We start from the raw sequence: 9,114 nt of genomic DNA, 5'->3' as shown, positions 1-9,114 counted from the left end.
GCTGGCTGGACAGAGCCACCGCCCTGTATTCCTCAAGCTGATGTGTCTCTTCAGAGGATCCTTCTGGCTGGAGAATGTCTCCTTTGGATATGATGCCCCACATCTGTAAGGCATTGCCTCATTAAAGGACCTGTTGCTCTTTTTTAGATTCAAGAGGGTATGTGTGCAGGTTTGTTACGTAGGTATATTGGATAACGCCGAGGTCCGGGGTATGGATGATCCCATCACCCAGATAGTGACAATGGTAGCCAATAGTTTTTCAACCCTTCCCCCGCAACCATCTACTAGTTCCCAGTGTCTATTGTTGTCATCTCTTTGTCCATGAGCATCCATCATTTAGTTCCCACTTTCCCACTTATAAGTGAGAAAATGTGGTATTTGGTTTTCTGTTCCTGAGTTAATTTGCTTAGAATAATGGCGTCCAGCTGGACCCATGTTGCTGTAAATGACATGATTTTATGCTTTTTTATGGCTGCATAGTATTCCATGGTGTATACATACCACATTTTCTTTACCCAGCCTACCACTAATGGGCACCTTGGGTTAATTCCAGGTCTTTGCTATTGTGAATAGTGCTGCAATGTACATGGAAGTGCAGGTGTCTCTTTGGTTGAATGATTTTTCTTTTGTATATGTATCCAGTAATTAATGGAATTGCTGGGTCAAATGGAAGTTCTGTTTTGAGTCCTTTGGGAAATCTCCAAACTGCTTTCCACAGTGGCTGGACTAATTTACATTCCCACCCACAGTGTATAAGCGTTCCCTGTTCTGCTCACCCTTGCCAGCATGTATTGTTTCTTGACATTTTAACAAAGGCCACTCTTACTGGTGTGAGATGGGATCTCAGTATGGTTTTGATTTGCATTTCTCTAATGATTAGTGATGTTGAGCATTTTTTATATGTTTGTTGGCCACATGGATGTCTTCCTTTGAGAAGCATCTGTTCATCTCCTTTGAGCAATTTTTATGGGGTTATTTTTTTCTTGTTGAATTGTTTGAGTTCCTTATAGATTCTGGATATTAGACCTTTGTCAGATGCATACAGGCAAATATTTTCTCCCATTCTGTAGGTTGTCTGTGTACTCCGTTGATAGTTTCTTTTGATGTGCAGAAGCTCTTTAGCTTAATTAGGTCCCACTTGTCAATTTATATTTTTGTGGCAATGGCTTTTGAGAAATCAATCATAAATTCTTTCCCAGCGCTGATGTCCAGAATGGTATTTATGATGTTTTCTCTTAGTAGTCTTATAGTTTGAGGTCTTACATTTAAATCTTCAGTCTATCTTGTGTTAATTTGTGCATATGGTGAAAATTGGGGGTCCAGTTTCATTATTCTGCATATTGCAAGCCAGCTATCTCAGCACCATTTATTGAATATGGAGTCTTTTCTCCATTTCCTATTTTTGTTGACTTTGTTGAAGATCAGATTACTGTAGGTGTGTGGCTTTATTTCTGGGCTCTCTGTTCTGTTCCATTGGTCTATGTGTCTGTTTTTGTACCAGTACTATGCTGGTTTGGTTACAGTAGCCTTAAACATTAGTTTGAAATCAGGTAATGTGATGCCTCTGGCTTTGTTCTTTTTGCTTAGGATTGCCTTGCCTATTCTGGCTCTTTTTTGGTTCCATATAGATTTTAGAGCAGTTTTTCTAATTCTGTGAAAAATGACATTGGTAATTCAATAGGAATAGCGTTTAATCTGTAGATTGCTTTGGATAATGTGATTTAATGATGCTGATTCTTCCTATCCATGAGCATGGAATGTGTTTCCATTTGTGTGATCTATAATTTTTTTTAAGACAGGGTCTCGCTCTGTCACCCAGGCTGGAGTGCAGTGGCACAATCATGGTTCACTGCAGCCTCAACCTCCCAAGCTCAGGTGATCCTCCCACCTTAACCACCCTAGCAGCTAGGAATACAGGCATGTGCCACCGTGCCTGGCTAATTTTTGTGGGTTTTTTTGTAGAGATGGGGTTTTTGCCATATTGGCCAGGCTGGTCTCGAACTCCTGGACTCAAGTGATCCGCTCACCTCAGCCTCCCTAAATGCTAGGATTACAGGTGTGAGCCACTGCGTCCAGCCAATTTCTTTCAGGAGTGTTTCTCCTTGTGGAGATGTGTCATCTCCTGGGTTAGATGTATTCCTAGGTAATTTTTTGTGTGTGATGAGAGTGGACATCCTTGTCTTATTCCTATCCTGAAGGGAAATGCTTCCAGCTTTTGCCCATTCAGTATGATGTTGGCTATGGGTTTGTCATAGATGGCTCTTATTATTTTGAGGTATGTTCCTTTGATGCCTAGTTTGTTGCAGGTTTTTATCATGAAGGGACGTTTGGATTTTATCAAAGGCTTTTTCTGAATCTATTGAGAGGACCATATGGTTTTTCGTTCTGTTTATGTGACAAACCACATTTATTGATTTGCATACATTGAAACAACCTTGCATCCCAGGAATGAAGCCTACTTGACTGTGGTGAACTAATTTTTTGATGTGCTTCTGGATTCGGTTTGCTATTATTTGTTGAGGATTTTTACATTTACATTCATCAGCAAGCCCCTGTTCTTGATCCTAGCCCCACAGGCAACTCCTGGTTCATTGTTACCTCACCTATTCCCTAACTACCTGCCCCCGCATGCTCATAAAGACTGGTCAGCTCAGATCCGCTCCTACCAGCAGGTCTGGGAAGGGACCCCAGGGCAGTTGCCTGGGGACTCTGTAAACAGCTTCCAATGCAGACCCGATGCAGTGGGGCTGGGTGGGCCCCAGGAATCTGCATTTGAGTGTACTCCCCTCTCTCCTGTGCAGAAGACCCTGAGGGTCCCCAAGTTTGGGCACCACAGCAGGACAGAGCCAGAACTTGCCCAAGGTCCTTCAGTTCTTCCTTGACCTGGTCCTTCCTGATTTCAGGCTACGTTGAATGGTCACTCAGCAGTGAGCACTGGCATTGACTGTGCCCCGCACATCGCACTAGAGGCCTTACCTTCGTGAATCTCACAGTGGTGCAGGACAGACACGCCTTCACAGAGAAAGGCACCCCCCACCCCAGGATCAGGTCCACATGCACACTGAAGCCAGGGCTCCCTACCAAGGCAACTTTCTCACCTGTGAAACCAGGAGATGTAGGAGATGGGTGTGCCATGGCCTGTCCGCCAATTCACAGCTTGGGTGTACCCTACCTCTTCCTCTTCCAAGATGCCAAGCTGGGAACCGGCCAGGGAAGACTGAGGCTGTATGTGTGTCTGCCCACACGTGTGCAAGTATGTGTAGGCGTGCATGTGTGAATAAGCCTTTTTGTCACCATGAAGGACCTGGGGATCCCCCATCCCTTCTCCTAAGAAAGGCAGACTTAAAGCAGCAGGATCCGGCAGGCTGGGAAAAGTGGGGCAGAGTAAAGAGGTGGGGAGCTACACCCTTTGGGCCCATGGCTGGTGGCCGGGCCCTCCCTGCAAGTCACACACCCACACTCACTCCTCCCAGCCCAGGACCCAGGGTCTTGGCCCGGCGCCCAGGTGGGCGAGCAGGGTGCTTCTGACTGTGTTTGCTTTGGTCTGGGGTTAGATCATCTGATGTCACTGCAGACTTTCTGAGCTGGTCTCGTGCTCCCTGTTGTTCTGGGGAAGCTCCCAGATTCCCACCTAGGCCCAGTCCGTCTGCAGAAATCACCTCTGGAGACTCCTCCTGGAGCAGCATCCATTCTTGGAGTTGTCGGCATCACCTTGTGGGGGAGGTTGGCTTCCGCCAGCAGTACAGGGCCCTCCGTTGACCCTCCCGTCACTGGCCACCAAGTTTACCACCCCCAGTGGGAGTGTTGGGTCTGAGGCCTCCCCAACCCTGGCGGGGCCCCTGCCCAGGGCAGCAGCCTGCCACCTCCACACACTTCCCTGGGCCCAGGCAGGCCTGTCCAGGATGTGTGACAGGGGGTGGGCAGCATGTCCCTACATCCTTCCAGGCCATGGTGGGCCACTCCTGACCAGGGCACTCATCTGTCTTGCAGATGCTGCCAGACTGGTACAATGGCGTCAGGGGCTCACCCTCTGAAGCCCACCATGGCCCATCACAGGCCGGAGCCCAGAGCTGGCCCCAAGCCGAGAGTGGACTTGAGGTGGCAGCTGAGTGGGTCACCCAAAGGCTAACAGGGTTTGGGCAATGGGGCCAGAGGCTGAATGGGTGATGAGTAGGAGAGGAGGAGGTGTGATGACTCAGCCAGCCTGCCAGGATTTATTGGGCACCTGCTGAATTCCCAGCCTGTCGGGGAGGCCAGGGGAGTGGCAGGTGAGGCTCCTGGCCTCAAGGATGGTAACCTCTTCTGTGAGATACGCTGGCTGGGGAGAAACCATGAGAACTACCCATGCTCTTGGGGTGCTCTGGCCAATCCCCCATGGCTACCTGCAAAAGAGCTGCCTGTGCCCCAGCATGTGGGCATCCTGAGACCAGAGACTGACTCGCCATCCTGGAGAGACCAGGCACTGGGGAGGAGTTAGTAAGTGGTGAGTGGGTGACTGGAGAGAGGAGTGAACAGCTGGGTGAAGATAGATAGATGGATGGATGGATGGATTGATGGGTGGGTGGACAGATGGACAGATGCACACGGACAGATGGATGAACAGACAGATGGATGCATGGATAGACAGATTGGTGGATGGATGGATGGATGGACGGACGGATGGACGATGGACGGACAGATGGACAGACAGACAGATAGATGGATGAATGGACAGACAGATGGGTGGGTGGATGGATGGATGGATGGACAGATGGACAGACGGCGGATAGATGGATGAATGGACAGACAGGTGGGTGGGTGGACGAATGGACAAATGGACAGATGGGCGGACGGAGGGATGGATAAATGGGTGCATGAGTGAATGACGGGTGGGCAGGCCGGTGCAAGGCTGGATGGTTGGGTGGGTGGTGATGGGTGAGGAGGTGCATGTGTGCTGGTGGATGTGTACATGAGTGGGTGGGTGAGTGGTTGGGTGGATAGGCCAGTAGATGGGCTGCCCTTCCTCCAGTTATTTGCACAAATGGAACCTTCTCCATTAATTCTTCCTCGACCAGCCCGTTTAAAAATAAAATCTCGCAGCCACTGGGCCTCCCCTGCTTTATTTTTCTCCATAGCCATTTTAATCATTGATTGATTTTCCTTCTTCCTCACTTATCCCCTTGTTTATGGTCTGTGTCTCCCCCTGACACAGTGCCTGGCACATAGAAGTTGCTCAATAAATCTCTCCCCAGGCCAGCTGTGGTGGGTCATGCCTGTAATCCAGTGCTTTGGGAAGCTGAGGTGGGAGTATTGCTCGAGTCCAAGTGTTTGAGACCAGTCTGGGCAGCATAGTGAGACTCCATCTCTACAAAAACAAGTGGATAAATGAATAACAGTAAATCTGTATCCAATGACTGCATGAACTGATGGGTGATTGGATGGTTGAGTTCACGGATGAGTGGCTGTGGGGTGCTTACCAATGGCTGTCCTTTCCAGAATCTCAGAAACGACTTCTCTCCCCTGGATCAGCCGGGCTGTGGTCCTCCTGGCCCAATGCTCACACTTTGGAGCTCCAGCTGCACCTGCAGAGCCTGCCTCCCAGCACCTGCACACCACAGACACACACACACAGTGTCCACACAGACACACACATGGTGCAGCTACACACACATGCACTCGCACACTGTCCACATAGACACACACAGTGTCCACACACACAGTGTACCTACACACACACACACTTTCACACACAGCATCCACACAGACACAGCGTACCTACACATACACTCACACACACTCATAGACAGCATTCTCACAGACACACAGCATACATACACACACTCACACAGTGCAGCTATACACACATGCACTCACACAGTGTCCACACAGACACACACAGCCAGACACACACACACACACACAGTGTCTGCACACAGTGCACCTACACACACACACGCACTCTCACACAGCATCCACACAGACACACATGGTGTACCCACACACATCCACACACACACAGCATTTGCACAGACACACACGCAGTGTCCACACACACAGTGCAACTACACACACACACTGCAGCCACACACATGCAATCACACAGTATCCACACAGACACACACACAACCAAACACGGTGTCCATGCACACACATGCACTCACAGTGTCCACACAGACACACATGGTGCACTACACATGGTGCACTACACACACAAACACACACACCGTCCACACAGACACATGGTACATCTACACACACAGCCTCCACACACACACAGCCACACAGTGTCTACATACACTCACACACAGCGTCCACACAGACACACACAGTGCACCTGCACACACATGAACTCACACACTGCATCTACACACACAGCCACAGTGTCTACATACACTCACATACAGTGTAACACAGACATACGCACAGGCACACATGGTGTCCGCACACACAGTACAGCTACACACACACACACAACATCCACACAGAAATGCCCACGGTGTCCACACATACATGCGCACACACACACCGTGTGCCCACAGTGACACACATAGGCACACACTGGTCCTTGCTTCTCGCACTTACCCAGGCCGTGTCCAGGCCCCAGCCCCGCTGGTCCTCGCGACATTCCAGGCACACGCTCAGGCCTCACGTACCCTTCAGTGGAGGGAATTCTCATGATCCCCATTTCCAGACAGGAGCTGGAATCACTGAAAGTCCTACTGCAGCCTTGACCACCGGCCCAGTGCCCACTCCACACACAGCACACTCACAGGTGCACACACACCAGATGGACAAGCCCTCAGGGACGGTGCATGGAGCCCCCTACCCCAGCCACTGGGCCCAGGCGGCGCTCGGCCTCTCCCCAGCCGGCGTCTGCTCTCGATGGTGGAGTTGGCCTGGCAGCCCTTGTGCACACTGAGAAGGGTACACCTTCCTTTGCAGATCCGCCGTCTGACCGCCAAGCATCCTCTGCAGGGAGCGGGGTAGGGGACGTCTTCCTGCAGCTGCGGAAGCTCCAGGACAGAACAGCAGGGGAGAGGGCATGGGCCTTGCCTCGTGGCAGCATTGATATGGGCAGGTCACTGGGCCTCGCTGGCCCCTACAACCTCTACCTCTGTTCACATCTTGTGATGGGGGCAAGGTTGCCCTCCCAGAGTAGAAGGACAGGCATAAGGTGAAGCTGCAAGGATGGTGCCAAGACAGCGGTGGCCAGCTGCAGGCACTGCCCAGGCCAGGGAGCTTAATGGAGTGGGGACGGACGTGTGGCTCTACTGGTCCCCAGACTCCCGGTCTGCACTGCTGGGCACTCAGGATCTGCCCAGAGGCCTTGGACACAGGCACCACTGGCAGAGCTTGTCCATGGCCCTGCTGCCCCATGGCATGGCTTCAGGTTGCCCCCCTGAGGGGTCAGACCTGATGCCCGCACCATCAGCTTTCCTGTCGGAGGGGCTCCAGCTGCCTCCCTCTCACCGGGGGCTGGACCACGTGTGGTTCAGAGGGAGGTGCTGGGTCGGGGGGACCCACCACACTGGCATGGGGACCCAGGGCCAGCGGGCCCTACTCTGGGTGGTGGTTTCTCTCCTCTAAGACGACGAAGAAGTGGGTTGCAAGTCTTTCTGTAAATAAAATGCCACATGGCACCCAAGAATGTGCCCGGGGTGGAGGCTGCCTGCAGCTCCTCCTCTCAAGGAGGAGGACCCCGGTCAGCGACGGCTCATGCTCTCCTGGACACTGGGGTCAGCTTCTGAGCCTGTAGGCCCAGCCTCGCATGGCAGGGCTTAGCAGGAGAGAGCTGAGCCTCTGCAGTCAGCCGGGCAGGTTGCTGGGGGTCCAAAGGGGATCTGCTGTCCCAGGGATAGAGGCCCCGTGGGGGCAGGGGCTGGGCCCTGTTGGAGCCCTGCCCTACGGCGTGGCCTCTCCCACAAAGGAAGTTCCAACGTAAAGCCTGCCCAGGGCCAACTGTAGCAAAGGAGACGGAGGCCGCTGAAGGCAAACTGCTGTAGAGGGCAGGCAGAGGCTGCGGTCGGCAGCTAGGATGTCGCTCATGACAGCATGCATGGACGCAGGTGAGCACCTGAGCACCTCCTCCCCGGCAGCAGTGCCCGTGGCTAGAGCGGGCAGACAGTGGAGCCCCGGCCCAGTGTCTGCCCTTCCATCCAGGGCACGAGTGTGGGCCAGGAAGTTACTCCTTGCAAAAATGCAGCCTTCCCTAGACACCTCCGTCTCTGCCTTGATGGCAGTGCTCACACAGAGACACACCTGGACACTCAGAGATTGATTCACTCATTCATTCGTTGACTTACCACTTTAGAACATGTCTGTGATCTGTTCCTGTGTATTCTGGGCCCCAGGGAGGTGGCAGGGAATGCCCAGGCCTTAGTCTCATGTAGGGGACACAGACAAGCAAAAAAGTAAATGAAAGACATTTCAGAGGGTGAGGCATACTGAAAACTAACACCAGGTCACATGGGAAGAGACCGAAGGAAGCACCCTATGCTGATGTGGTCTAGGGTGAGGGGTATCTGAGGAAGGACATGACAGCTGAGATCTGAGTGGGGGAGCCAGCAGGAGTTCCAAGGAAGTGTGCTCCTGGCAGGGCACAAGAAGCCAAAGCTCCAAGGCTTCTTTGGGTTTTATTGTCAAGGTAATAGGGAGCCATGGAATGTTGTAGGCAGGGAAGGACATGACTTGGTACTGAACCAGGGGTGGCTGGGGAAGAACTTCTGCAGTCCTTTGGGTGTCCAGGAGATGGAGGTGGAGGGCAGGACCAGGATAGAGGAAGGACTGTGCCTCCCAACCCCATAGGCTTACAGGGTCTGGGAGAACCTCTTCATTCTTCACATACCACAGACACTAGCAGAACCTGCTGTAGGACAACGATCCAGGCTAGAGGAGTGGATGTGAGCTCAGGCTGGACTTTCAGGGTCTAGTGGACCCTCTGCCTTGCCCAGGGCCCTCAAGATAGGCCTCTCACCTTCAGAACCAGGATTTTAGGGTCTCAGGCCTGAGGGCTTGTGAGGTCCCTGGTCTGAGTCCCATTTGCCCAGAGCCAAGTTCTGGGTTTCCGAGCTCAACACCAACCTGCATTTACTGAAGAACCTGATATCTGCTTCTCTTCTCAGGATGAGGGTTTCA

The 9,114-nt window shown here is 52.1% G+C and overlaps 1 long non-coding RNA gene across 1 annotated transcript; it reads right to left on the bottom strand.

Annotated features, from left to right (window-relative positions):
* Positions 1-5,097: 5,097 nt before the first annotated feature.
* On the bottom strand, positions 5,098-8,729 carry LOC144334047 (uncharacterized). The gene is made up of 2 exons (XR_013403413.1): positions 5,457-8,729; positions 5,098-5,344 (listed from the first exon to the last, which is right to left on the bottom strand). It is a non-coding gene; the product is annotated as an uncharacterized LOC144334047 (long non-coding RNA).
* Positions 8,730-9,114: the final 385 nt, after the last annotated feature.

The sequence above is a fragment of the Macaca mulatta genome, chromosome 14 (genome assembly GCF_049350105.2).
Source record: "Macaca mulatta isolate MMU2019108-1 chromosome 14, T2T-MMU8v2.0, whole genome shotgun sequence".
NCBI classification, from domain to species: Eukaryota; Metazoa; Chordata; class Mammalia; order Primates; family Cercopithecidae; genus Macaca; species Macaca mulatta.
Note: the sequence above shows the minus strand (reverse complement) of the source record. Positions and strands in the feature narration are given on the sequence as shown.